Here is a 25,949-nt window from a genome sequence, read left to right on the forward strand (position 1 = left end):
TTTTTTTAACATATTGCTTTTGTTTAGTGTTTCAAAGTGATGATATGCTTTCTAGTGCAATTTTTCAATTTGTGGACGCGTTCTGAGTGATGCTAGACTACTGTAAGGAACTAGGCAGTGGTATAAAAAGGGGAAAGAGCCTGGCAGGGCTTAGTGAGGGTTGTGCCGTGCTTGCTGACTGAGCGGTTGAGTTTTCAGCGTAGTTCTAACGCTTGCCGGGAACGAGAACAAAAATGTGAACTCTCCCGAAGTCACTTTGCAGTGTCCCGTGCGAACCTGAACGAGAGAACGAGGCCTTCTCTGTGCGCTGCGCTCAAGAAACGTCCAGGGACGCCCGACTTCGGTTATGAGCATCATCGAGCGACATCCCTCCGGACAGCGGATGCAGTCCCCTGTCCATCGGGATCTCCTTTCCCCGGCGGGGCGGTCTGTTGCGTTTCGCCTGCGACACGTGGTTTTGCCGGCGCGACGGCGGCGGGGCGGCGGACATTTTGGCCCGATCGTCGTCACCGCAACACTCATCGCCAGGTGTTTCCAGGCGCGTCTGCGGCGATGCGACCGCCTAGGGATTTCGTTCCAGTCATTGTGCCCGAAACAGGCGAGGCCAAAGCAGGGATCTCCTTCCAGTTATTGGGCCCGAAACAGGCGATGCCAAAGCAGGGATCTCGTTCCAGTCATTGTGCCCGAAACAGGCGATGCCAAAGCAGGGACCATCTTCTCGTTACAGTCATTGTGTCCGACCGGCAGCGCCACGACAGTGTGCTGCGCAGCGCCACGACAGTATGCTGCGCAGCGCCACGACAGTGTGCTGCGCAGCGCCACGACCAGGTGCTACGAGATCGTGCGCAGCGCCACGACATGGTGCTACGGCATCGCTACGACAGTGTGCGTCACCATTAGCCCATTGTACATTCACGTGCTCGTCTTTTGAGGGGTTCCTTCTTGCCCTCAACTGCGAGAGTATAAAAACAGCTGCCCCCGGACGCCAGAGGAGGGCTCCGATTTCTTCCGTTGAGTGAAGTGCTCTCCCGTCTCTCTACTTCGGTCAAACCTGACCGCCAACTCTTTGCGATGTTAAAATAAACAAGTTGTTTCGTTGTTACCTGTCGACTCATGCTTTGCCGGGACCTTCGGATGCTTGCAGTTGTACCCCAGGCCGCCAGGCCAACGCTACCCTTGGGGCTTGCGACCCAGGTACAACCACGGGCGTCAGCGCCGAGTTCCCAACAGATCGTACCAGCAGTCGGATCCAAATATCTGGTTGCCAGCGGTGAGATCGCCTACGACTTCAAACACCACTGAGAAACCACGGCGGGTATGGGAAATCCCAGCGGATGAAAACATCTATAACGGAAACACTTTCACTTGTTATCTGCAGGTAATGGCAAGATTCGTACTTTCTGTTAACGTATTTCTAAAGATATTTCTCGAAAGTGAATACATATATCACTCCATTAAATTAGGAACCGAAGTCACCAACCAATTGATTGCGAAGGGCGCAGAAGAAATAAAACGACGAAACGGGGTGTAACTAAAGATATGAAACATATGAAATCATTGAGAGGCTCATGCAGTTCCTTTGAGAACAGATAGATGCCGTATTTGAAATAATAATTCCCATGTCTTGACAGAATAAATGAAAATATACACGTTGAAACATTGTTTCAGTCGCAGGAACGTAAGCCTGCTATACCATGCAAACGCTTGCATGGGAATGAACACCATAAAATGATGCGTATATTTATCAGAACTGAAAGCTTTAGGTCAGTGCTCTGAAAGAACATCCGCTTTGAAGGTCTTCGTCGCGTTATTAAGGTTCCTGCAGTCTACGGGGCTTAACGATGGACTTTAAGAACGCCGCCTACTACCGCTCTATAGTGTACGAGCTTTGTTGGATGCTCGTCTAGCTTTCTTCTATATCTTCCTTTCACTCTCTTTCTCTTTTTATCCTCCTGAACCCTTCCCTCCGTGCAGGGTAGCCAACCGGAACTACCTCTGGTTAACCTCCCTGCCTTCCTCTGTATTTTCTCTCTCTCTCTCTCTCTCTCTAGCAGTTCCGTGCACTTGTTTTCACACAACACACATTCTTCGTCTGTCTCTTGAATAAAGAGAATGGTCTCCCCGCTAAAGACGACGATTAACTGGTGCTTTTGCTCGTGCTGTCAGCTACATTGGTCAGTGCCGCAGTTGCCCTTGACTCTGTAAATAGACTTCCGTATAATTACTATTTCATTCCCGTAACATTCGGTGGAAGCACGGGACATCGATCCTAGAACTTCTCGCTACTGCATGCTTGCTACTTGTTTCGAAACGCGATGGAGCACCATAGCAAACAAGCGAACGAGACGGAGCCGAGTGCCCAAACATTGCGATGTCCTAGTTCCCACGTGACCACTTGCTGCACTGCGACGTAACGGCACAGAGATTTCTTTTAAAGCAAAACCCAAACTGACTTTAGAAAGGCTATAAAATTGAATTATTTAGGGTATATTGTGGCTTTCCAGCGTGTTTTAGGGGTTTTGAGCTACCTGATATTCTCTTACCACATACACACACGCACACACGCAAATGAACGCCAGCACTCCTTTAAACGTCCGTTCGGCTGTTTGCTCGGTTGATGTGCCTGGGCCTAACGAACCACTTTTTGCTTTTATTTCTTTGACCTTGGGTATTAAACTTAGTTGCGTACGCTTTGCGTGATATGTACTACTGCAGAACAGTGGTTTCCAAACACTAGATATTATATTTGAAACGGAAGACGTACATCGCATATTTAATTCCCTTATGTCCTGTTACATTCGAAGTTTAGCTGTAATTAATCTCTGTTTTTCTTTCTTTCTTTTAAAAAAAATTATGAGGTTTTACGTGCCAAAACCACTTTCTGATTATGAGGCACGCCGTAGTGGAGGACTCCGGAAATTTTGACCACCTGGGGTTATTTAACGTGCACCTAAATCTAAGTACACGGGTGTTTTCGCATTTCGCCCCCATCGAAATGCGGCCGCCGTGGCCGGGATTCTTTCTTTCTTTTTCATTGGCTAACCGGTGCCGGAAATAGGTGGAAACTTACAATCGCCTGAGAACTCTTAGTCTAGAGAATCTTCAATAAATAACATTAGGGATTTTATTTGCATTTTGTTGCAGCACCTGGTTTAGTAATACTATGCCTAGAAAGAGCTCATTAAACTATCAACAAACTACTGTGAGACTCCAGGTAGCGAAGCTTAAAGTCGTTATCTTTCTTCGCAAACTTCAATCTTGCAGCAACAAAATGCAATTCGCCTAAAACGTTCTCTTCGGAGAGTCAAGACTGATTAGGTATTTCGTTCGAAGTGCGCGCGATGTGGTTACCAAACCTGCTGAACAGGTTGAAAAGCACTCGTGGCATATGCAGTTACTTGAGCTCTCTGATTCACGAAAGAATAAGAAATGGAAATAAGTATTGCAGTTCGGCGGATGTTGCAATAATAAAATTATGGAGCTGCCTTCGTAATCACCACTCACGATACAAAACTTTCCCCAAACCAGAGAGACGATACATGTACCATCGCTTGGAGCTACGCTACAGGGTGAGGCATTCAACTTAGCCTCATGCCATAAATCTGCATATTAATGACAACCCGGGAGCACTTTGCGCTTGGACCATCCTTTCATATACACATTGCGACCACCAGCTAGACATGTGGTGGCGATGTCAAATATGCGCAATGATTAACGGGCTCCTCAAATAATTGGTCACAGAGTAAGTTCTCCTTACTGATATAATAGAAGCAAACAATAAATTACTTAGCCGCACCCTCACAGGATGGAATAGGAAACCGGCCTGTCGTCATTAATGCGTGTGTCGTGCTTTCTGGATTGCAGTCGGTGATACGACTATTTGTTAAGGTGTATCTGATGCCACAAACGCATGGGATTTTCGGTCTCGGTGTCCAATAACGCTGACGGACCTTGTTCATGGTGCTCTGGGAGAACTGCGACACAAAGGATGGACATCGATCTGCAATGGAAATCACGTTTAAGTGCAAGGGTTTGAAGGCAAATGCTTAACGCGCCGCATGTCGGGAGGGAAGCAGTCTACGCGCAGCGTGATTAGCATACGTAGGCGTAATAATAATATTTGGGGTTTTACGTGCCAAAACCACTTTCTGATTATGAGGCACGCCGCAGTGGAGGACTCCGGAAATTTTGACCACCTGGGGTTCTTTAACGTGCACCTAAATCTAAGCACACGGGTGTTTTCGCATTTCGCCCCCATCGAAATGCGGCCGCCGTGGCCGGGATTCGATCCCGCGACCTCGCGCTCAGCAGCCCAACACCATAGCCACTGGCATACGCAGGCGTCATGGACAGTCAGCGACACGTGACCTGATGATCGAGAAGTTAATGCAAAGCGGACTCCGCTGGCGGGATGTTTACAGAAACACTCGACGCAGCTAATTTCTAATTACTCTGCCCTTGTGCAAAAAGCGCTTCTCCGTCGTCAACGGAAGTGGAACATCATAAGCAGCAGCACTCGAGAAGGCAACATATGAAGTGCTATGCACATGTCCAAGCCTAATGGATTTTGAAAGTAACATTGCGAACGCGGGCATTGGATGAACAATATTCGAACCACGCCTATAATGGCGTCAAGGTTCAAGAATACGTGAACAAGAAGACGCATGACAACTAAGAACATGGCTTTGCTGTTCTTTCCCGGCCCTCGATTTTGGGCATGTAACTAGGTATAATAAAAAAGCTACATTCAAGCAAGTTGACGCACCGCAATATACACAGTAATAGGAGCTTGCAAAGAGTTCAGTCATGAGAATTGAAGGCTATATAATATATACTAGTAACCATTTTGTTATAATGTACAAAGAAATGGCTTCCTTGTTCGCGGAGGCCTGGCATGCTATTCTCCGATCCTTAAGCCGTGTTCTTCAACATTGCGTAAGACGCATAGGAACTCTCGGAACAGTGCTGTCTCAACTTCCGTTATCGCATTCTGTGCCGCGTTTCATTTCTAGGGTGCCATTTCCACCACAGCTATTCTTCGCTTCCTGTCTCCGTCTCAGCTACAACGCACGCTATACCGAACACCGTTCCACACCACCGTGAAAGCACGAGCCACGATGCTAAATCCCGACTTATCCACATCAACGCTGATGGCATCTACACACAAGGTTAGCGTGTTCATTCTACTGAATATGGTGCAATAGTAATGCCTGTTGGAAGTGCCAGAGTGCTTTTTTCCGGCATCAGAAAAGACCCAAACAGTGGTATACGTCCGACGTTCCAAGTGTTGCCATTTACATACGTCTCTTGCTTAGTATAGGGGTAAACACAACCGCTAAATATTATAAAAAGGAAGGTCTACCATCGACATGTTAACACAGAGACGCAGGACGGCCCCAGCTGAGAAGATTTTACTGTACACGTCGTTCCCTAGAAGTGCGGCATAGCAAACAACAGCAGTTTCAGAAATCACTGAAAGTCCCGAATTATGGTAATCATATATCCCTACTTAGAAAAGGATTTGATCGAAGGCCATTATAAGGAGGGTGATGTAAGTACATTAGGGGACGCTCCAACATTAGGTGATCCTGTTTACTTTCCCCCTAAGTCTTGACGCACAAATCAGATAGTGAAAAAAAAACATTCACGGAATATTTGCGCGAACACATAATATATCTTCGTACCTCTCCGGGAAGAAAAGTGTGGGTCATTTTGAATCTTACAGATTACGTCTCATATGTAGAAATACACGCAGCTGATTCGCCGGCTCTCCAAACTCGAACCACAGGAAGATTCTCTCAGGCCAAAAAACATGACTCAGGAAAAGACGAGGATTCTTTCGCAAAGGGGCTATTTATTCTGTTTACAGTATTTTAATTTCATTTTGAAGGTAAGTTTGAAGAGGTGCATGCAAGGTGTTTGCGCAGGTTCAAGAAAGCTTTAAGCGTCCGTATCGTCTTGGAAGGTAAACAGTCAGCAGAATCCCCGTTCTTTGGAATTGCTTAAACATTCTATGCCTTGTACACTTTTGTACACTTGTATCGCTCGTAGGCGTGCCGAAGCGTAATGACAGGCTTCGGTGCTTTATGCGATCTTCGTTTTTTTTCTAAGGACCTCGAAACATCTTTGCAACGACAACTTTCATTTCTTTATGGTCATACGCAGTCCCACGTCACTAATGTCCCTTCCCCTGTTGATCATCAGCCTGGAAGAATTCACTATCCAACTTGAACCGAAGAAACTTGGAGTGTACGGTAGCAAAGCTTGGCAGTGAACACTCATTGTTTTGTAAGCAAAACTTAGTTGCACCGGTTTGAGCCTATGGTCACGACATAATTTATTTCTGTTCGCGATTCTTTTCGTTCTTTGCGCGTGACCAGTCAAGTCTCGGGCCATAGCTCCACAGTCTGCCACGCCCAACTCTCTACAGCCATTATCCAGAAGCAGCGACGTGACACTGAATCGCGAGGGGCCAGTGGCCGACCCATATGGGTCACGCGACTACGCGTCGTTTGGACCCCGTGTGCGGCTACATGGCGTAAAAGCGTCTTCAATAGACATATGCGCTCAAAACGAAACGCGGTGCATATACCTCTGAAATTCGCAAAACTTGGGAATAAAACGTTCTATTTTTCTGTTTCTTTTTTTGCATGTGCGCAACCCCGTCAATTTCAAATTTATTTTCCATTTAGTGCCAGAAAACCGCCAGAAGTAGAATACGGAGCTGTAAGCAGATATGGTTATCGGAAACCTGCAGTTGGATGTGGTTGCGTACGCACAAATCAGTCTGAACACGGAACGACAAACACATATTGCCACGCACCCGCGTAAGCGCGCCACACACACACACACACACACACACACACACACACACACACACACACACACACACACACACACACACACACACACACACACACACACACACACACACACGCACACACACACACACACACACACACACACAAACACACACACACACACACACACACGCACGCACACACACACACACACGCACACACGCACACACGCGCACACGCACACACGCGCACACACACACACACACACACACACACACACACACACACACACACACACACACACACACACACACACACACACACACACGCACACGCACACACGCACACGCACACACACAAACGCGCGCGCGCACGCGCAAGCACGCATACAAGTACACACAAACGTATGAACGCACCTGGCCAGTCATATAAAAGGTGGTAGACAGATCTCTCTAGAGAAAACACGTTCACGTGTTTCCCTCAGAGCAACCCCTCTCACACTCACACACACGCACGGACTTACGAGCACGATGCACCCAGAGACGTACACGTATAAAAGCTTTTTTTAATTGAAAAGAAAGGTGTTCTGACAATAAAGGAATGGATACCACTATCACACACAGAATAAAAGTTGTGTCCTGCAAATTACAGCTTATGCAGATGACGCGTAGAAAGGCGTTCTAGTTCGATTTCTTGGCTTCCTAAGATCTGCCATTGCTCTTCCAGGCCCACGAGGTGTGCGTAAGTTTCAGACTGTGCAAAGTCCATTTACGGTAGCTTGATGAAGCATCAACACATGCATATTCAAAAACGGTAATTAGCTCAAATCTGTTCACGCACTGATTATGGGCGATCCTGATAACAGTCTCAGTCAAAGACAATATTTAAGCTCTACCGACGTATGTTGGCGGTGTATATCGGGGATGCTGGCATTGGAAGCCTGGTAGGTGGTAATATAGAACTCTATTATAATATTGACTTCTGGGTCTGCTTCGGTTTCGATTTCCTAGAACAAAGAATCCAGGCGAGACTCCATGAACGAAGAGAGAAGCAAGATGTGCTGAGGCAAATGAGAAAAAGAAAACCTTTGGGTAGGCACTATCGGCAATGAAACAATACAGAAAATACATATAACGAAATGCCCAAGTTGCATATGTTCGCGCATTAGAAAGATTACGTGCTTAACTTATGATACAGCTAGTGGGGTTCCGGTGACACGGTCTAGTCTTGCAATCTTGCCCACTCCATATTTGTAGTGGGCCCGCTGTGTTCAAAGGTTGTCGGCGTGAATTCGAACTTTTTTGTCTTGCTTCCAGAGTATCTTCAGGTCAGAGCTGCACCGCGTCAATGCAAAACGCTAAAGGGGAGTGGGAGCGCTCAAGCGCTCAAGCAACTAACTTTACTTCTTTTGTACGAGAAATACAGCGACTGCACACACGTCTACACTGATGGATCAACTACATCAACCAGTTCCGGTGGCTCTGTAGTTATACCAACAGAGAGAATAACTCAGCGGTTCAAGAGTTCCCATGTCACTACGTCTACAGCTGCAGAGCTCGCGGCTCTCCGCGACGCGCTTCATGTGATAAGTGCTGAAAGGGCTAGGAAATGGGCAGTCTTCTGCGATTCAAGGCCGGCCTTGCAATGTGTGCAGTCATTTCTCTGACATGCAGCTCACGATCAGCTCACGTGCGAAATCGTGGAACTTGTCCATCACTTAAGAGAGAAAGGCCATGATATCTCTCTCCAGTGGATACCAGGTTATTGCGGTATCTTAGCAAATGATGACGCCGATGAGGCAGCTCGGACATCAAACCAAGAAGAGCGCTGCGTCCCAATTCCTCTCTCAAGGACCGACGCCGCGAGGCAACTTGGCATTTTAGCACGCACGATATCCTTAGCAGAGTGGACACCGCACATACAAGGCGCACAAGACTGCACAGACTAAACCCGTGACTTCAACTCGGACCTCCAGCCGGTCTACACCGACGTGAAGCGTCTCTTCTGTGTCGCTTATGGCTTAGAGTTACTTTCACGAATGCCTACTCAGCACAAATTGGAATGGCTGATAGTCCTGCATGTGATGTTTGCGGATGCGAGGAGAACATTGAACACTTATTGTGCCATTGTCCTAAATTTCAAGCACAAAGACAATCTTTGTCCAACACATTGAGGAAATTAGATGATCGTCCTCTGAGTTAACAGACGTTACTAGAGCACCGTCCCGACCGATCATCGGCTCAGAAAGCAGTGAAGGCACTTTTATGCTTTCTCAGAACTTCTCGTTTGCGCGATCGTCTTTAACCCAAGTGCTGTCCGTAGACGTATCTACACCTTCTCTCTCCCACTCTCGCTTCCCCTTCTCTCTTCCACCAGCGTAGGGTAGCCAACCAGACTATTGACTGGTTAACATCCCTGCCTTCCTATATTACTCTCTTTCTCTATTTAGTTTAATATGCATAATGCTCATACATACACGCTTCATCTATAAGTCATTTTTACAAGAAGAATCGACTGACTTCCTTCGTGGTTATGGTTGATTGTATGGTTGACAGACCATTTCCGTCGCCTCAAAGCAACAACGGGGCTTGAAGAAGCGGTCTCGTGGAAAGCTGTGGTTTACGTTATCACAACTGGCCTGCTTTACATTCACCTTAATCTAAATAATGGGTTGTCTTTGCAGTCGTCTCCACTAGAATGTGGGCACCACGGAATGCCGCCGTGACCATCGAACCGCGGTCTTTGGCCACCGCGTATATGGCCATCGTGTACACTGAACCACCGTAGTTAGAGCTCGTCATGCCTCTGAAATTCTTACAAAAAGCTGCTGTTTTGCTTTTATTTGCATCTGACGATTCTAATTACTTCGTGGCGCAAACGAAAACAGCAATTGAACCTGACACATGCGAGGCATGACATTGTAGAAGACAAGCCGAGGGCGCAAGGCACCGCAGCCAGCACATCAATATAATAATAATAATAATAATAATAATAATAATAATAATAATAATAATAATAATAATAATAATAATAATAATAATAATAATAATAATAATAATAATAATAATAATAATAATAATAATAATAATAATAATAATAATAATAATAAAGAAACGAAGTGTTGTTAGGCATAAATGCAGTGGCACAGTGATAGCTGAATATACGCATTTGCAATAAACTGGCCTTATGGGCTAGTTCAGGTGCTTTTGCTTTGCAATTTGCACCTCTAGATGGTGTGAGAATTTGAGGCCAGGATAACACAGCAGTACTCAGGGTTCGCGAATGACACAGCGGAATAAAATAATGCAATTAATAGCCTCAGCAACGTCATATATCCCTAACAAACTTAAAGAAGGGAATTGCGCTAACAAAAGACACGGACGAGTAAGGACATGGACGGGCGCAAACTCGCGACTGATTTTATTCAGAAAGCACATACATATATATACCTAAATTTACCTAAATACCTAAATACCTAAATGTCCTTACTCGTCCGTGTCTTTTGTTAGCGCAATTCCCTTCTTTAAGTTTGTACTACCGACTCGCCCAACAACGTGCCATCTCTAACAAATTGTTAGACATACCGGTGCCGCTTGCTGTTTCGCGTTCTATTCTTAGTCTAAGTCTAAGTTCTAAGTCTTAGAGGACCGTTGCGGCTTAGGGTTACCGCTGGAATCCTGGTCTCCCGCCTGCTTTTCCACGCGCTAGTTCATCCGCGCTTTCCTCGCCGAGGACCTTCGAGGTGCGGAATACCTATGCTAAAAACTGGCAGCCATTAGTTGCAATAAAGGCAAGTGTTAGCGTTTAGCTAAAGCAGCCTAATATAATATGGGTGACGTCGCAGAAAAATGACTAACATCAACGTTATTGGGGCCTTTCGTGCAACAGATTGCCTCGAAACTACGACTTAATGAAAGCGAAATAAGTAAAATTAGATTAGACTCACCTCAGCGCAAAGCTTGGACTTGCTTTTGACATCCACTTTGTAATATTACTTCCGCGTAAAGAGCAGAGAGAACCTATTACGAGAAGCAGGTGACCATGAGACGTGAGATAATAAGCGCGTGCGATGTACCTGCCAGCTGGGTTCCTTCGTGGGACGCGGCAAATTACGGTAATCGAATGTTTTTTAATAAGGGCAGACTGGCGGGAGGGGAGTTATCAAAGTTGAAGCCACCCAACAGCGTCCTCAAATTCTGCCAATACGCAGCGTCTCGCCAGGGTTTTTTTTCTCTGCATAATTAAACACTGTATTTTGCATGACAGATTCAGCTCCTGCCAAAATGAAGACTGTTACTCAAAATCAAGTAATTAGTAGCCGGATGTAAGACGCGGCGTCACTTGAAAGGCTAAAGTTACATCTGGCGTTCTACGATGCTCTACTGGAAACAAGAGAGCTGCACAAGTTTGCGACTAGTTGGAATTGTCGCCCGTTACAATAATACGTCGAGGCAAGCGGTAGGTTGCAAAAAGTTAAAAAAAAAGAACAGAGAGCGCAGAGTTAACAGGCCACCTATTTCGTCTGTGGTAGGGCCCGTACTGACGTTTCACGTAATATTGCAGGCGGCAAAGACTCACACTTTACCTAATGGTCTACACGAAAAGAATTGCAAGAACGATATGGTTACGTATAACTGCCCTGACTGGTCACGTAACTGTTGATAAATATGGGAAGTGGACTTTAACTCTCAATTCTTCTTCTTAAAGACAATGCCTTTCATGGCGAGTTAGCCCTATTTTCTTTGTAGAATATGTTTCTGGTCTTTTTCGTGGGCCGATTCTGGAGATTGTGCTGTCGAAAAATGCGCGCCGATCCCGAAGGTAGCTCTGGCACCAGCGCTTCAGGTGATAGCGGTACCGGCACTGCAGGTGGTACCACCAGGTGCTACCAGTTGTACCAGCGGTACCAGTGGCATCGCTACCATCGCGACACACTTCATCACCACCGGTACCAGCATGCGGTGGTACCGATGGCGAGGGAACGTCCTCATAATCTCTCCTCGTGACAAATATAGGATTTTGAGTCACTGTCGGTGACATACATGCTGTGGCTCTTGTCGAAGACCCAGACGTGGTCATTTGAGAAGCTGCGGGCCTGATAATAAATTCTACGGTTGATAAACCTCATTCTGTCCCCCAACTCACTCGGGAAGACATTCTTTGTTCGACGTTAACTAGAGGTTAAATCACCTTCGAAGTTTTCGTTTCTTTTGCTTATTTTGAGACTAAAATGCTCCGATGCTTGAAATTTCATTTCATACCTGTGATGGTTAAAACAATCTTATCCTACGTCCACAACGTGTCACCCACAGTGCCGTTGAAGTCGCCGCCGTGCCTTCATCGTTAGAACAGAGCTTCCATTTTTCTTGGTGGACGGCATTGCTTTCTTTCGTTTGCACTATCATTTGCATCTTCATGTCTCTCTACACAATTAAACGATGCCCAACTCTCAGCTGGAATTGAGTTTGACAAAGCCTATCCGGTTATTATCGTTCATCGCAGGTACCCCAATCAAGGAGGTGATTTGGGGCATTCATATATCTGTACGTCATTGTGCAAAAAGGCTGCCGAAATGGCAGAATTGTTATCCACGCAAAGACAAACTGTGGCCCGTGGCTAAGAAACAATACAGCACAGCTCTTCCGACATAACGGCAGCGAAGATAGGGCAGAAAAGAAAGCAGGAAGGATCTTCTTGAGGTCCACTTCCTCAGAAAAGTAAAGAAAGGGAGAAAACTTTCCCGGTGTTTTTGGGACCTCGTTCAAACCACCACCGGCTTTGTTCTTTATTGCTCTGTGCCCTTACGCTGATAGCCTGACGCAATTCGGGCTGAATCGAGATCGACCCGACCCGGGGCCACCCTTTGGCAAGTCGACTTCCCTAACGTCGTTCGAGACTCCATCTGGGCCCCGTGACTTGGCCTATCGTATGCACAGTGGAAAGGACATAACACGGCGCGCCCGTCGTTCGTTCCGGACTGTCGCCTTGGGGAAACTTGTAAGTGTCGCACTCCTTTCCATTCCCTCCTTTCCAGACGCTGGTCTACAGATCGTCTCACAGTGCAACTGGGCTGGCGTTTTTAGGCCCTGTTCCGGCCCCTCATTGCGGCGCTCGATAGACGCTGGACATGGCCACCATGGCTGTGGATCGAGATCGACAGCTCCGATGGTGCATAAAACCCCGTTTCCGAATGGCGCGCCTGGTTCCTCCTGGACGTAATTACGCGCCTGTATCATTCTAGGTGCAGCAGAGTGCGGGCTTGTCTTGCAGCTATCTTTTTCTTTTCCTTTCTTTATTTTTGTGAGCGCGTGTGTGTGCGCGTGTGTGTGCGCACGTATCTGCGAGTCGTCGCTTAAAGCCTCACATGTCAAGTATTCTGCAGAGTGAGGGTAATTTCATGAGGTATGCCTGTATCAAAGTGATCACATACGGGAGCGGGAGGTACGGAGGGGGGTGATTTCACAAGCGCTGACCGGCTAACGCCATTGGAAGAGAATGTGACAACGGGAAACCGTACATTACTCGACTTTCTATGTCTACCACAGTCTCTGTATCAAGCTCGCCTCCGGACAAGTATTATCATTACGACTTTTGCTGGAATATTTAGTTTTCGCACTATATGGGTGCGAATGTTTTATAATTATTTCAGGTTAAATACACTTTACAAGCAAGTTTACGAAAGTGCATTTGTAACGTACCGATGTATAATTCAGCTCTAATTGTGTTTATTGTGCTGAACCAGAGTGATTTATCGATAGGCTAGTTCATAGACTAACTTATATAGTTATTCTATATAGAATAACCCAGCGGTTCAATACTTCCCATGTCACTACGTCTGCAGCTGCAGAGCTCGCAGCTCTCCGCGACGCGCTTCATCTGATAAGTCCTGAAAGTGCTCGAAAATGGGTAGTCTTCTGTGATTCAAGGCCGGCCTTGCAATGTGTGCTGTCGTTTCTCCGACATGGAACTCACGATCAGCTCACGCGCGAAATCGTGGAACTTGTCCATCACTTAGGAGAAAAGGGTCATGATATATCTTTCCAGTGGATACCAGGGCATTGCGGTATCGTTGGAAATGATGAGGCAGATTAGGCAGCTCGGATGTCAAACCAGGGAGACCGCTGAGTCCCCATTCCTCTCTCAAAGACCGACGCCGTGAGAAAACTTCGCAATCTAGCTCGCAAGATCTCCTTAGCAGAGTGGAATACCGCACATACAAGGCGCACAAGACTGCACAGACTAAACCCGTCACTTCAACTCAGACCCCCGGCCGGTCTGCACCGACGCGAAGCGTCTCTTCTGTGTGGGTTGTGGCTAGGAGTTGCCTTCACGAATGCATACTCAGCACTGATTGGAATGGCTGATAGTCCTACATGTGATGTTTGCGGATGCGAGGAGAACATTGACCACTTATTGTGCTATTGTCCTCAATTTCAAGCTCAAAGACGATCTTTGTCCAACGCATCGAGGAAATTCGATGATCGTCCTCTGAGTGAACAGACAGTACTAGAGCACCGTCCCCACCGATCATCGGCTCAGAAGGCAGTGAAGGCACTTTTGTGCTTTCTCAGAACGTCTGGTTTGCGAGAACAGCTTTAACTCAAGTACTGTCCGTACACGTATCTACACCTTCTCTCTCCCTTCTCTCTCTTCCCGTTCTCCCTTTCCCCAGCGTAAGGTAGCCAACTAAACCCTTGACTGGTTAACATCCCTGCCTTCCTATATTCCTCTCTCTCTCTCCTCTCTCTCTGTCTAGTAATTACAATTAATTATAAATATTGACAACTTTCGTTGCCAGCCTTTAGTGAACCTTTGGTAGCGAAAGGCGTAGACGGAAAAGGCAAAAGGTATCAGAGAAGTAAATAGAAGAGGTACTGGTACCTACCACTAAGTTATTCATTATTTTCAAATTGCTTATATTTATAGTATATCTCTTTTTGTGCATATCGGGCTTAGAAATAGTCAAACACTATACTGATTTTTGAGCGAATGCTGTGCTTGGTGAGCAGGTCATGTGGTGTCAGCCGGAGGATCGTTTTGCCACGATCACTTCTTTCGTGAAACACGAACACACTTCGTTACCACGGCGAACCTCTCCAATCGCCTCTTACAGAATTAAATTTAAATCGCCCTTCAAATTATAGGCAGCATGTGTTTTGTTCTCTAGCATATTCTCTAACGTGGCGGTTTGCTTCGGTCTGTGCAACATAAAATTTGAGTTGCCCCTTACATTCCACCTTCCGTTTCTGTTGACTCTTATCAAACAGCCTTAGAAAAATTCTCGTATACCTTGCTTTAGGGGCATGTTCAAGAGGCCTAAGGGGTCCTAATTAATTCGAAGTCTACGACTATGACGTGTCTCATTATCATCTGTTGGTTTTGACTCGTAAGACACGAGAATTTTTTATTGATGCGAAAGCTTCAAACGCCCCATTGAGCGAGAAAGCGAACGGGAACACCTGCTGCCGAGATGGCGCGCCAGGTGTTGCGTGAGAAGAGGGGGCATAGCCGTGGCGCCACGTCAGCAACGCACCTCCACGAATCAGACACCTCAACGCGATGCCGCGGGGCGAGATGGGTTGTTGGCGGCGAGGCCTTCACGTGGCGCGCACGTGCGGGTCCCGCTAGGGTGCCTCGATGCGCGCGCCCTCTCGGCGGGTGGAGTCATTCTGTGAAGGGGTCGGTGCCGCCTTCTGACCGCCGGCCGCCATTGCGCTCCCCACATTTCGTTACGGTCGGTCGAGAGAGGCACGTGCATGGCATTTTCTGGTCCGAAATGCCCGGGTGTTGCGTGCCCCAGTGCACGAACCACTCACGGAATGAATGGAAGATGTTCCGATTTCCTAAAGAATCGAAAGGACGACTCGTCTAGCTGGTTAAAGGGTCCCTGAAATGGTTCGGACAAATTTTTTAGACGCGTAGGGTACAGCTTCGCACCACAATTTATGTGAAGCGTTACGTATTAGTAGAGCTACAAGCGATTAGAAGTTACCCTCTTCCCTAGCCATGCTTTTCCTGCTCAACTCGTTCGCCGAGGGGATGGTGCTAAGCTCCGCCTTCACTGGTTTTGCGTCACGATGCGACGTCACATCGTCCACTTCCGCTTGTTTTGGAGCCCGCCCCCAAAGCGCGTGACCTCTCCGTTAGCCGCTTGGCCGTCGACCCCAAGCGAGAGCTATCGAAGCAGCGTGCGTTGCGAGCATTCTGTCGTAGCGCCGAACGTGTCTGGTATTCTGGTAACCACAGGCAAGCTGTTCATTTCGGCAAATGACTGGAGGCATAAACTCAAGCTGATGAAGGAACATTAGCGTGGACGTACGTGAGCGGCCTGATCGGTCTGCACGGTCCAGACACTTGTTCGCGCAGCGCTTAAACAGCCAAACAAAGCGCTAATATTGCTCTAACCAAGTGTAAAGCATTTTAAACATTTACAAAAACAATGTGTTGATGATTACACTCCTGCGAAAAATACACTCCAGCAGCAAAGAAGAATACACTTCGTTGCTGCTACTGTGTACGGTTGAGCACTGTGCCACCAGGTGGCTGCACCGTGCAGACCATTCACATTTGCCCTTCTGCTCATCTCATGGCTCATCCCGTTACGGCACAGTCAAGCGGCCAGACCCTGTCCCCTTGCGCTTGCGTTTGCCCTAATACCGCACTCGCCAAACGCTATTGCGTTAGTAATGTACCGGTGTAAAGTGACGGCCACAAACGCGCAAATCCTGGCGCCGATCGGATAGCGGCAGTCCGATGCGCAGCAGCCAGTTCGCTCGTACGCTGCCTCTCAGAGGGACACGATGTCGCAGCTTGACATATTGCCAGTCGCTACGTTTGCAGTCCACAAGGCAACAAAGCCGAATCATAGTGCTCGCGAAAAGGCTGAGACCGACTCTGACCGCGGAGCTCTCGTCAAAATGGAGTACGTTGTAACTCAAGCAGACGACACTTGCTGTGTGCCGGAAGTGCTTAAGTGTAATGAAAAATTGTTCTTTTGCATTCCCTTTATGTAACTTTTTTATAAAAACAAATTAACTAACATTCCAACTATTACGAATATCATTTGTTTACCGTAAAGTTGGAAAAATTATCGGTCACGCTCTCTGGTCAGCCAATCGGATAGCTCGCCCTACTGACGTCATATGGGTGATTTCGGTCATATGGGTAGGGGCGGCTTAAAATTCCGCCGAGCAGTGTGCTGCGATCGGCAGCGATGTGTATCTTTAAAAGCTTATAATAAATTACACGCTTTACGCGGAGCACTTAGATGTGTCAATTAATGATCAGAAGGACATACTCTAACGACTCAGTACGTTTGCAGAAAATCGTCAAAAGCGTTTCAGGGTCCCTTTAAGGCCAAGCGCGACAAGTGGCAATGCACGGACCGGTCGTGTGTGTGTAGCGTAAGTTATGCCGTTTCTGCATTCGTAGTTATTCGTTCATTTGTGTGCTTTTTCCCATAGCGCGTTCGTCTTGTATTCTTTATATCAGGCACATATGCATGCGTGTGAAACTCGTTTATTTCTGGATAACACAAAATACTTTGTTTTTATTCACTTGTTGCACACCGGCTGCAAGAGCGTCAAGATGTACAGTACGCTGCCTGGAATCACGTCCTGGACTGACAACCTGTTCACCCTGAAGTTTCCTCTAAAGCCTCTAAAGAGGGCTCAGTGCACTCTGGAGGCATGCCAGCGACAGAAGGATTCTCTGGAACACATGCTGAAATCAAGTTATGCAAAGTAAGGCTACGCATTCACCTGCGCAAGCTCGAAGTTGCGAGAATTAGTGGGCATGGAAGCAAGAGAGGCGCTGCAGTTAATTTGCAGTGAGTTGTAGCGCTTGTTGTTCTTGAAATCCTTCAATTTCCCGACCAAATAAACAAGCTATCACATCGGAAATTGGTATCTATTGAATGCACTTTTTCTCAGTGTTGAGAAGCCGTATGGCCACTTTATTTTAGCAGCATCGATGACCGCTTTATAGCAATTGCCAGTTGACAATATATTCGTGCAGAAAATATGTTAACAGGGCTTTATAGTCAATTACTACGTGAGAGTCGTAATTTAGTGCTATATAAGCTACATGTAAGGCACCAAATAATCTGGTATGCATTCATTATTTTGTTTACCCTCATCTGCATATTTACAGTAAGGTAAAAGAATTCAAAAAAGATCAATAACTGTGCAAGCACTGCTAAACAGAATACGGCCACGAAATAAAATAAAACGTTCAATGAAAGCGCATGCTTTATACTCAAGCTAAACATAAAAATGCGCCAGAAATGGTTCATTTCGTAGTATTAGTGTGTAATATCCCACAGAACAAATATATATTACGTTTCGAACTACAATGAAGCAATAAAAGCAGCCCGGATGTATAGGCTCCGTAGTTATCGCGTTCGACTGCTGATCCTCAGGACGCGGGAGCCACACAGCCGCGGCGGCCGAGTTTCTATAGGGGTTAAACGGATGGTGCTGTGTACTAGTTCGGTATCGGTGCATGTTAATAAAACCTCAGGTGGTCGAAATTTCCCTCTACCACGGATCCATCGCACCCGATGCTACGAAATCACAAAGGCTGTGGATGTGATATTGGTTGAAATATGCGACGTTAAAAAATTCGCTAATGTCAGCACAGGTAACACAGACAAAAATAGTTAGACAGACAGGTAACACAGACACAAATGAAAAGCTGCCACATTCACTGCAGTTTCCGTGACCCCGAAACAACCATTCAACATTCGTAGAACATCACTTACACACGGCCTCGTTTCAACTGCAGAGTGGTTATTTGACTGTTACCATCATTGCTTTCCACTAAGCATTGCAGCATTCAGCCGGTAAATGGGCTAGCTGATGACTGATTCGAAAACAAGATTTGAAAGTAGCGTGTGCGATGACAATTATTCTTTTGTCCCATGGCGGCACGCAGTTTGTTATACAAATTCGGGTTTCAGCTGGCAGCCAAACGGTCTTTGCGCTTTGGTTAAAGCGCACAAAACTCACACGCAGACGCAGCGAAAGACCGCGGGACTCGTGCCTGCTTATGTTTCGTGCCTTTAACCAAGGTGAACAGTCACCAGCTAGCCCAACAGGACGTTCTTTTAAGGTCTGCGCGGCTGGTGTCGACGGCAGTTTTCTGCTGCCAGCAAGTCCAGTTGGAAATTCCGCTTTAAAAATAAAAATGACAGAATATAAATAGATACCTTCACACTGTGGATGCGAAAATTTCGTGTTCTCGACATATCATTAAAGCAGCACACGCTATCAAAGCGAACTGTACATGCAGCTGCGCGACGCCCGTTGACTGCCTACGGAGCGGGCATCATAATGGCGGACGCCGTAGCAGACGACGCGGTTGTCTTCACCCTGCACGGCGGTGGAGGGGAGCGCGCGGATCGAGGCCCTCTAGGTGTCGCCGCCTCGAATCTCGGAAGCCAGCGCGCGGTCTGTATCTCTCTCTCTCTCTCTCACCCCCCCCCCCCCCTGGGCTTAGCTGCTGCGCGCGCCTGCCTGCCTTGGCTGCTGCTTGCTCGGTCACTTGTCACACAGGGGGTTGGTGGAACGTGGCGTCCTCGATTTGTCAGCAATACCGTCGAAATGATTCCGCTCTATAGCCGACATACTGACGTAAAAACTGTACGAAAAAAATAACCTGCACCAATTTAATCGCAAATCTCGACAGCACACCCCTCAGAAAAGCCCGAGAACATCACTACTGGTAGTGCAAAATTCGAAGGAACCGCTCAGCGATGTTCAATTGGACCTTTACGCTTCGGCATTCACCACTCATAAAAAGTGCTTAGCTGTCCTTGGATTTCTTTATCGCATATTTGTCAATAAACAAGTGGTATGGAGAACACATTAGGCCAAACCGCATAGCCGCCGCATTTGATCGCTCACAGGCATATCCTTGGCATGCGGGAAGACAGGTTGGGAAATCAGGTGCCGCGCTGTTGGGCTCCCCTCTGCGACAGCTTTGTGCTAAGTGGGCGACCATAAGCAAAGTCAATCAGGTAGACTATTACGGGTAGTCAGAGAGACACTGCTTGAAAAGATTAGAGTGCCAGATAAAAGCTTAAATTTCATCATCGGCTCTACATTTTCCGAACTCTAAACTAGGGATGGAAGATTTCTGGGATTATGAGTTTGAGGGGGAAAAGTAATTTTTCGTTCTTTTTTGGGAGCAATTGTAGAAAATGTCTGATAAACTAGAACTCCCGTACAAGTTAACATAGCCCCTATTTATTATTCCACCCATAAAATGAATTCTTAACTACACGTGATAATTACGCAGAGAAAGCAAATACAATGGCAAGCACAGCTTGTCCTTTTAAATGAAAGATTTCTGATAGGACAACTCAGAAAAAGGTCACTCAGCGCCCGGGTCACTCTCCCTGGAGACACTCACATTACAATCGTTCGCGGCTGTTTTTACATTCAGATTCGTTCGTGCGTAGTCGAGTTTCCGAACACGTTTACTGGTGAGCCTGTTGGAAAAGGTCGTTATGAACATATCCAAACAAAATCCAGCTTCGTTAATAAATGGCAGATATAGGCATCTGCAGCAGCGTTGAAACCACAGCTGACAACGGCTGTAATACGTTGCACTTGAGAGCTACGCCACATTTTCGACACGGAACTGAACGCATATAATCAAGCCACTTGAAAACGGCGCGGTTATTTTCTTGCGGTCGACTTCGCTTCTAGAATCGTACGCTGCACAAGCAGAGAATGACCGCTATTAATGTAGCGGGACATTTATGTGCTTTTGTTTTCACTTTCTCTGCGCAGGAAAAGATAACAACCGTAATAGTAACAATTTTTTTCCTTTCTCAGCCTTTCCGATGCTTTTCACTGCCCGTACATCTCTAAACCCGCCACGGTTGGAAGGAGGCTTTGGCGTTGCTCTGCTACAAGACCGAGTTAGTGGGACAAAAGCCCGTATCTTCCCGGGGCGAGATGCAAAAAACACCCGTCTACCGTGCATTGGGGCGTGGTGACGAAACACGTCGGGTCAAAATTATAGCGGAGTTGCCAACTACGGCGAGCTGCACAGTTATATCATAGTTTTGCTACGCAATACCTAAGCATGCAGTTTTTAATTTTTAACCGTCATGAGTAGAGGGACGTGATGCGAAAATTGCCACGTTCATCCCAGCTGAGTGCGTGGGTCTGCGTCACTGTCGCAGCTTTGGGTCCATAGCCTACGGCAGGGTAGAGGGTAGTAACAGCATGTGCACGATGATGCTGTCGCCTAGACCGTATTTTTACGTATTGAGCACTAAGTTTATGCATTCAAGGAAGAAGAATGATGGAATTAGTATTAGTAAATTTCAGTACCTGTGTACTTTGATCTGTGGCGTTATCAATGAGAAAATTTCAACCAGTAGCAATTCAGGCGACAATAACCGCGGAGTAACCGACGATTATTCCTCAAGAATTATGGAGAGCCGTGGATCAGCGCAGAAGTATTCGAGCATCGTGAAAAAAAAGATCGGTTGAGTTCTTAGCCATTTTGGTCGCATCCGAGAATTAAGCGTCGAAGAACTAGACTTTACGCTTTTCTTTTGTTTCCCCTACCGTGTGCTACGCCGTACATGCTGTTGCCACTCTTTATTTAGGTAAATATTGCTTCCCGTACGACATAAAAGGTCGTCGTAAGCTTATTTTCCTTAGCCTCTTGTTTTGATCATTGTTCAGCCTAAATACACAGCTTTCATTATGTGATTTCTCGTGCATAGAGCCTTTCTTTTTTAACTCCAAGTATACGAATTCCTTTCTTTATTATGTGTGCAAGCATAAACTGGCTGATAGAGTTTTAAGACCGCACCATTTAGTTTTGCATTACGAGATTTTTAACTATCACGTAAAGTTATTACACTTTGAGTTTATTCTGAATCCGCCTTTGGCCCTTCGCTATCGATCATAAATTTTCCGGCCGCGTGCATTTTGCCTGTCTGTCACACGGCGAAAGGCAAATTGGGAGCGGCGCGAAAAATTTCGACCAATCATGGATGGCTAATGCGGATTTGGAATAAACTCTGAGTGGAATTAGTTTACGTTATCGCGACAGGGGCAGCAAGACGCGCCGTAATGGACGACTCTGAAACTATTTCGACCCCTCTAGTTCGTTGCGGTCCTCATAAATGTAGTTTTACCAGAATAGATTATTCACTCCGTCCCATCTGAAACGTGGACACTGCGTTCAGAAACCTAACCCGAGACATCGATGGCACAAAGCAACAGAACTTCCATAGTCAGAGTCAGGACGAACCAGGCGGGAAAAAACGCTTCGTGGTAAAAAACGTTTAATGTAGTCGAAATCTTAAAGCAAATCTTGTTTCATCACTTTTCCTATATAGTCGAGCACGAACATTAGTTGAACACTTCGCACTGCATTTGAATCCTGCTGCGTAAAGGAAAACCTTGAAACAATTTCACCCCGGCGGCCGTCCTTAGGACGCAATCTATTTTATCTCTTGGTAGCATTCCAAGCTTTGCAAATGCACGAGCCACTTCCTTATGCGTGGCACACGCTAAGCACGAGCCAGTATGGTCGGTTCTCTTTGCATACGTATTCGTTACGAAGACATGTAGGTGCGAAAAATGCAGATGCGCCCGTAACAAGGATGACAGTAAAAAAATAAAGGAATATATATGTTAACATGGCACGCCGCATAATTGCGTGTCGATGGTCGTCGCTTAAACCACGCTTAGACAACACGCAAATGCCGCGACATCGCACCATCGATAGACCATCTTCGTTAGAATAGGTGCGCGTTAAAATTTCCTGTACAAAGATATGTGGTTGTCAAACTCTATCTTTCGTGAGTGAGCCGCACTGACATCATAGAGCCCTTCGCAGACTCCTTGAATTCTGCTGTACGTAATTGCGCGAAGGAAACGCTAACTATTTCATTCCCGCGACGAATCCCACGTATGTCCTTGAAGAAGGAAAACGAAGAGGCTAGTGCAACGCCGTAACCCTCTCTCATTGGAGGACACCTCAACAGCGCTGCACGGGGAATGGGCGGGAGGAGAAAAAGATGAAGAATCCCACATCGCGAACTGTCCCCTTTCTAGGCGGCGTCCCAAATGTGCGTAGGTTCTTTTTATGCGTGGCTCGGGTGGCGGGTTCAGGCTTGAAACAGCGTTTTCACAAGGGGACCTGCCTTTGCAAGGGCAACGCACGACGGCTTTTCGTGAGCAGTTGGCGCTAACGTGTGCCAAGCCACATAGGCTATATATGTACAAAAACAGCAGGACTTAGATGTAACAGATTTATTTGTGAAGTGCTCCTAAGGTGAATAAAAAAAAAGTCACCGCTAATCCACTCCTCTGAACGTGGTTGGTCAGCGAAGCTAATTGTGCCTGTAAGGTAGGGCAGACTGCTCTTCAAAGTGATATATGATACGAACACACGTTTTAAGGCAGTTTACAAAACCTTTATTTTATTTATTATCTTGAATTTACGGCTATATATGACCACTTTGTGGCCGCTATGACACACAAACGTGTTACCGTTCTTACTTGAAAAATGTTTTTCGAAGAACTTAAATCAATCCATGACCCGCGTACGGTAGTTGGTTGAATCGGATCGTTGAAGAAACCGAGGCCAAACTTTTCCGCGAAGTGGTTGGACCACCGCTTCCTTTCCGGTTTTGAGATGTCTGCGTTAATGTCTCCAACAAAGACCACCGGCAAGGCATTCGCGGCAACGTACGTTGATCAACGCGGAAGTGCGCCTGCCTCGTCATCAATCATGTGGTTTGATGACGTTTTTATTTGCGCGTATCGTATTGAAACGAAAGCTGTGATGCATGTTCGCTTCACGCCTGTGCCTTACAAGGGTATGAGCCATTGCTCATTGCACTGCACTGCATGCCGCCGGGATCCGCCCACTGGGTTTTCTATCGACATGACGTACGCGAAAAAATCCTGGAATCCTAGCCATAGACAGCCGCAAAAATACCCTGCATTTCGAAAGTAACACGCGAGAAAACAAGAAAATTGTACAGCGCCACTCAAAGACGGGAAGACTTATGATTGATATCATTTGATTTGAAACACCGGTATAGCAGTTCCGGCCGAACAGAATGACCACAGCGGCGAAATGGTGACAACGACAGCAATAGTGGCAAGCGGGCAGTATATGAGAAGTCACACGTCCGGGACGGAATTCCTGGCGGGTACAATGCAGTAGTTATTTTTTTTTTTGCTTTGTCCTGTCACATTGTTTTCTTTTGTGCTACTGAAAGATGACGATCAAAAAATGGTCTCCAATCCACGCTGAGAAGGTGGTTGTACAGTCAAGTTGTAAACAACTAGAACGATTACACATTACGACGTAAGTAGAAATTATTGTCGTGGCAACATTCACATCCACTTTAACTAATTATTAGCCTAAGACGTTTCGACGGCCTGCTATTTTGCTTGTGCCGCTACTTCGTGCACTTTTAGGGAGTATATCAGAGAGAAGCAAAATTCCCCGCGCCTCGTATTCACGCTGCTCTTCAGGAGTCCTCACTATACGTGGCCCTCCCATAGCGCTATCACAACACAAATCAGTTGCTAGGTGAGTTCGTCCTTTACATACGAAAGTGTAGTTACGTTACTCCCTGCTTCGTATGCTACAGTCAAGCTGCCGTCGCCGTGCCAGCTTGCGCAACATTATTCTTTACCGGTGCACGCATGCGGGGGGCGCCATACGTGCTTCCCGTTGAATGTAGGCGCAGGAGCGGCTTATCATCAACGATGTTGTTCGGATGCTTGTGTTGAACTTGTTCTTTATTGACACGCATGCTGTTCTATAGTAGGACAGGACCCATGAAGCTGCCCGCTATTTGAGTTCGCCCTTCACCTTGGCGCCTGCAGCAGATGACCTCCAACATCTCCCATGCGGCCGGTCTAGAGGACCCCTCCACTAGCACAGTACTGCCCTACCTCGGCCAATGGGCAGGGCTAGCTCTATCGCATGACTTGCAAGAATGTGCGCAATGAAAAACGGTTTCGTGAAGCTAGCGCTAATGAAAATTTTGGAACAGTCTTATAAAGTTCATGGACGCGTGTCTAAAAACTCGATAGCTTTTTGTACACTATCCTATGGACTAGTTTATGGACAGTCTATGGACTTTGGCCTTAGATTTTGTAGACTAGTATAAGATATACGTCTAACGACTGCCTATAGAACATGAATAGAGATGTCACTTTCTGTTACGTACTGTCCAAAAAAAAGTACCATAGACAAATATGTGTACACTGGCAATGGATTATACATGCAGGCCAGTATACATGTAAGGCCATATGCATATATATGGCCTTACAATTTTCGCCGACTATTGTCTATATACAAGCTCTACAAAATTTCTAGACGCTAGTCAATGGACAGTGTTTAGACTTGTGTCCTTTCACATTATGCCACCTATCTGGGTAGATAATATTATACCGGTTATATAAGCACTAACTGCTCAAGGTTGAAAATGTCTATAACGATATAAATTTTTGTGCGCTTTGAGGTGCTTTGTCTTCATGTTATATACAGCTAAATCTATAAAGAAAAACATTAAGGAATTGTACATATAAAAGCACGCATGCAGAAGGAAGATCTTGAAAAAATATAGAATGCTTGAAAGAGACGTGAATCTTAACACTAAGCTTTACAAATTTTGCATAATTAAGGCATTGCAGTTACATGCCCGCATGCCGTTAAATGAAATCCGTCGCCATGTTACATGCCTATGTTACAAGTTGGTTTAAATATTGTTTATTTTACGCATGGCAGAACATAGATATTTCGAATGTATGCGCAGCTAATGCTTCAGATCGGCATTCATGCGTTAATGTTAACAACTAGCTTACGGTGGTCATGATGTAACAAAGTGACGCTATCAAATGTTAATCCAAAAAGAAGAACTCGAAGCAATTCCTCTAGTGATGAATCATGCAGTGAGAGAAAGAAGTGCACCAAAACTGAATGATCTCCTTAATTGCACACACACACACACACACACACACACACACACACACACACACACACACACACACACACACACACACACACACACACACACACACACACACACACACACACATATATATATATATATATATATATATATATATATATATATATATATGTATATAT

This window comes from Dermacentor variabilis, chromosome 7, assembly GCF_050947875.1.
Source record: "Dermacentor variabilis isolate Ectoservices chromosome 7, ASM5094787v1, whole genome shotgun sequence".
NCBI lineage: Eukaryota > Metazoa > Arthropoda > Arachnida > Ixodida > Ixodidae > Dermacentor > Dermacentor variabilis.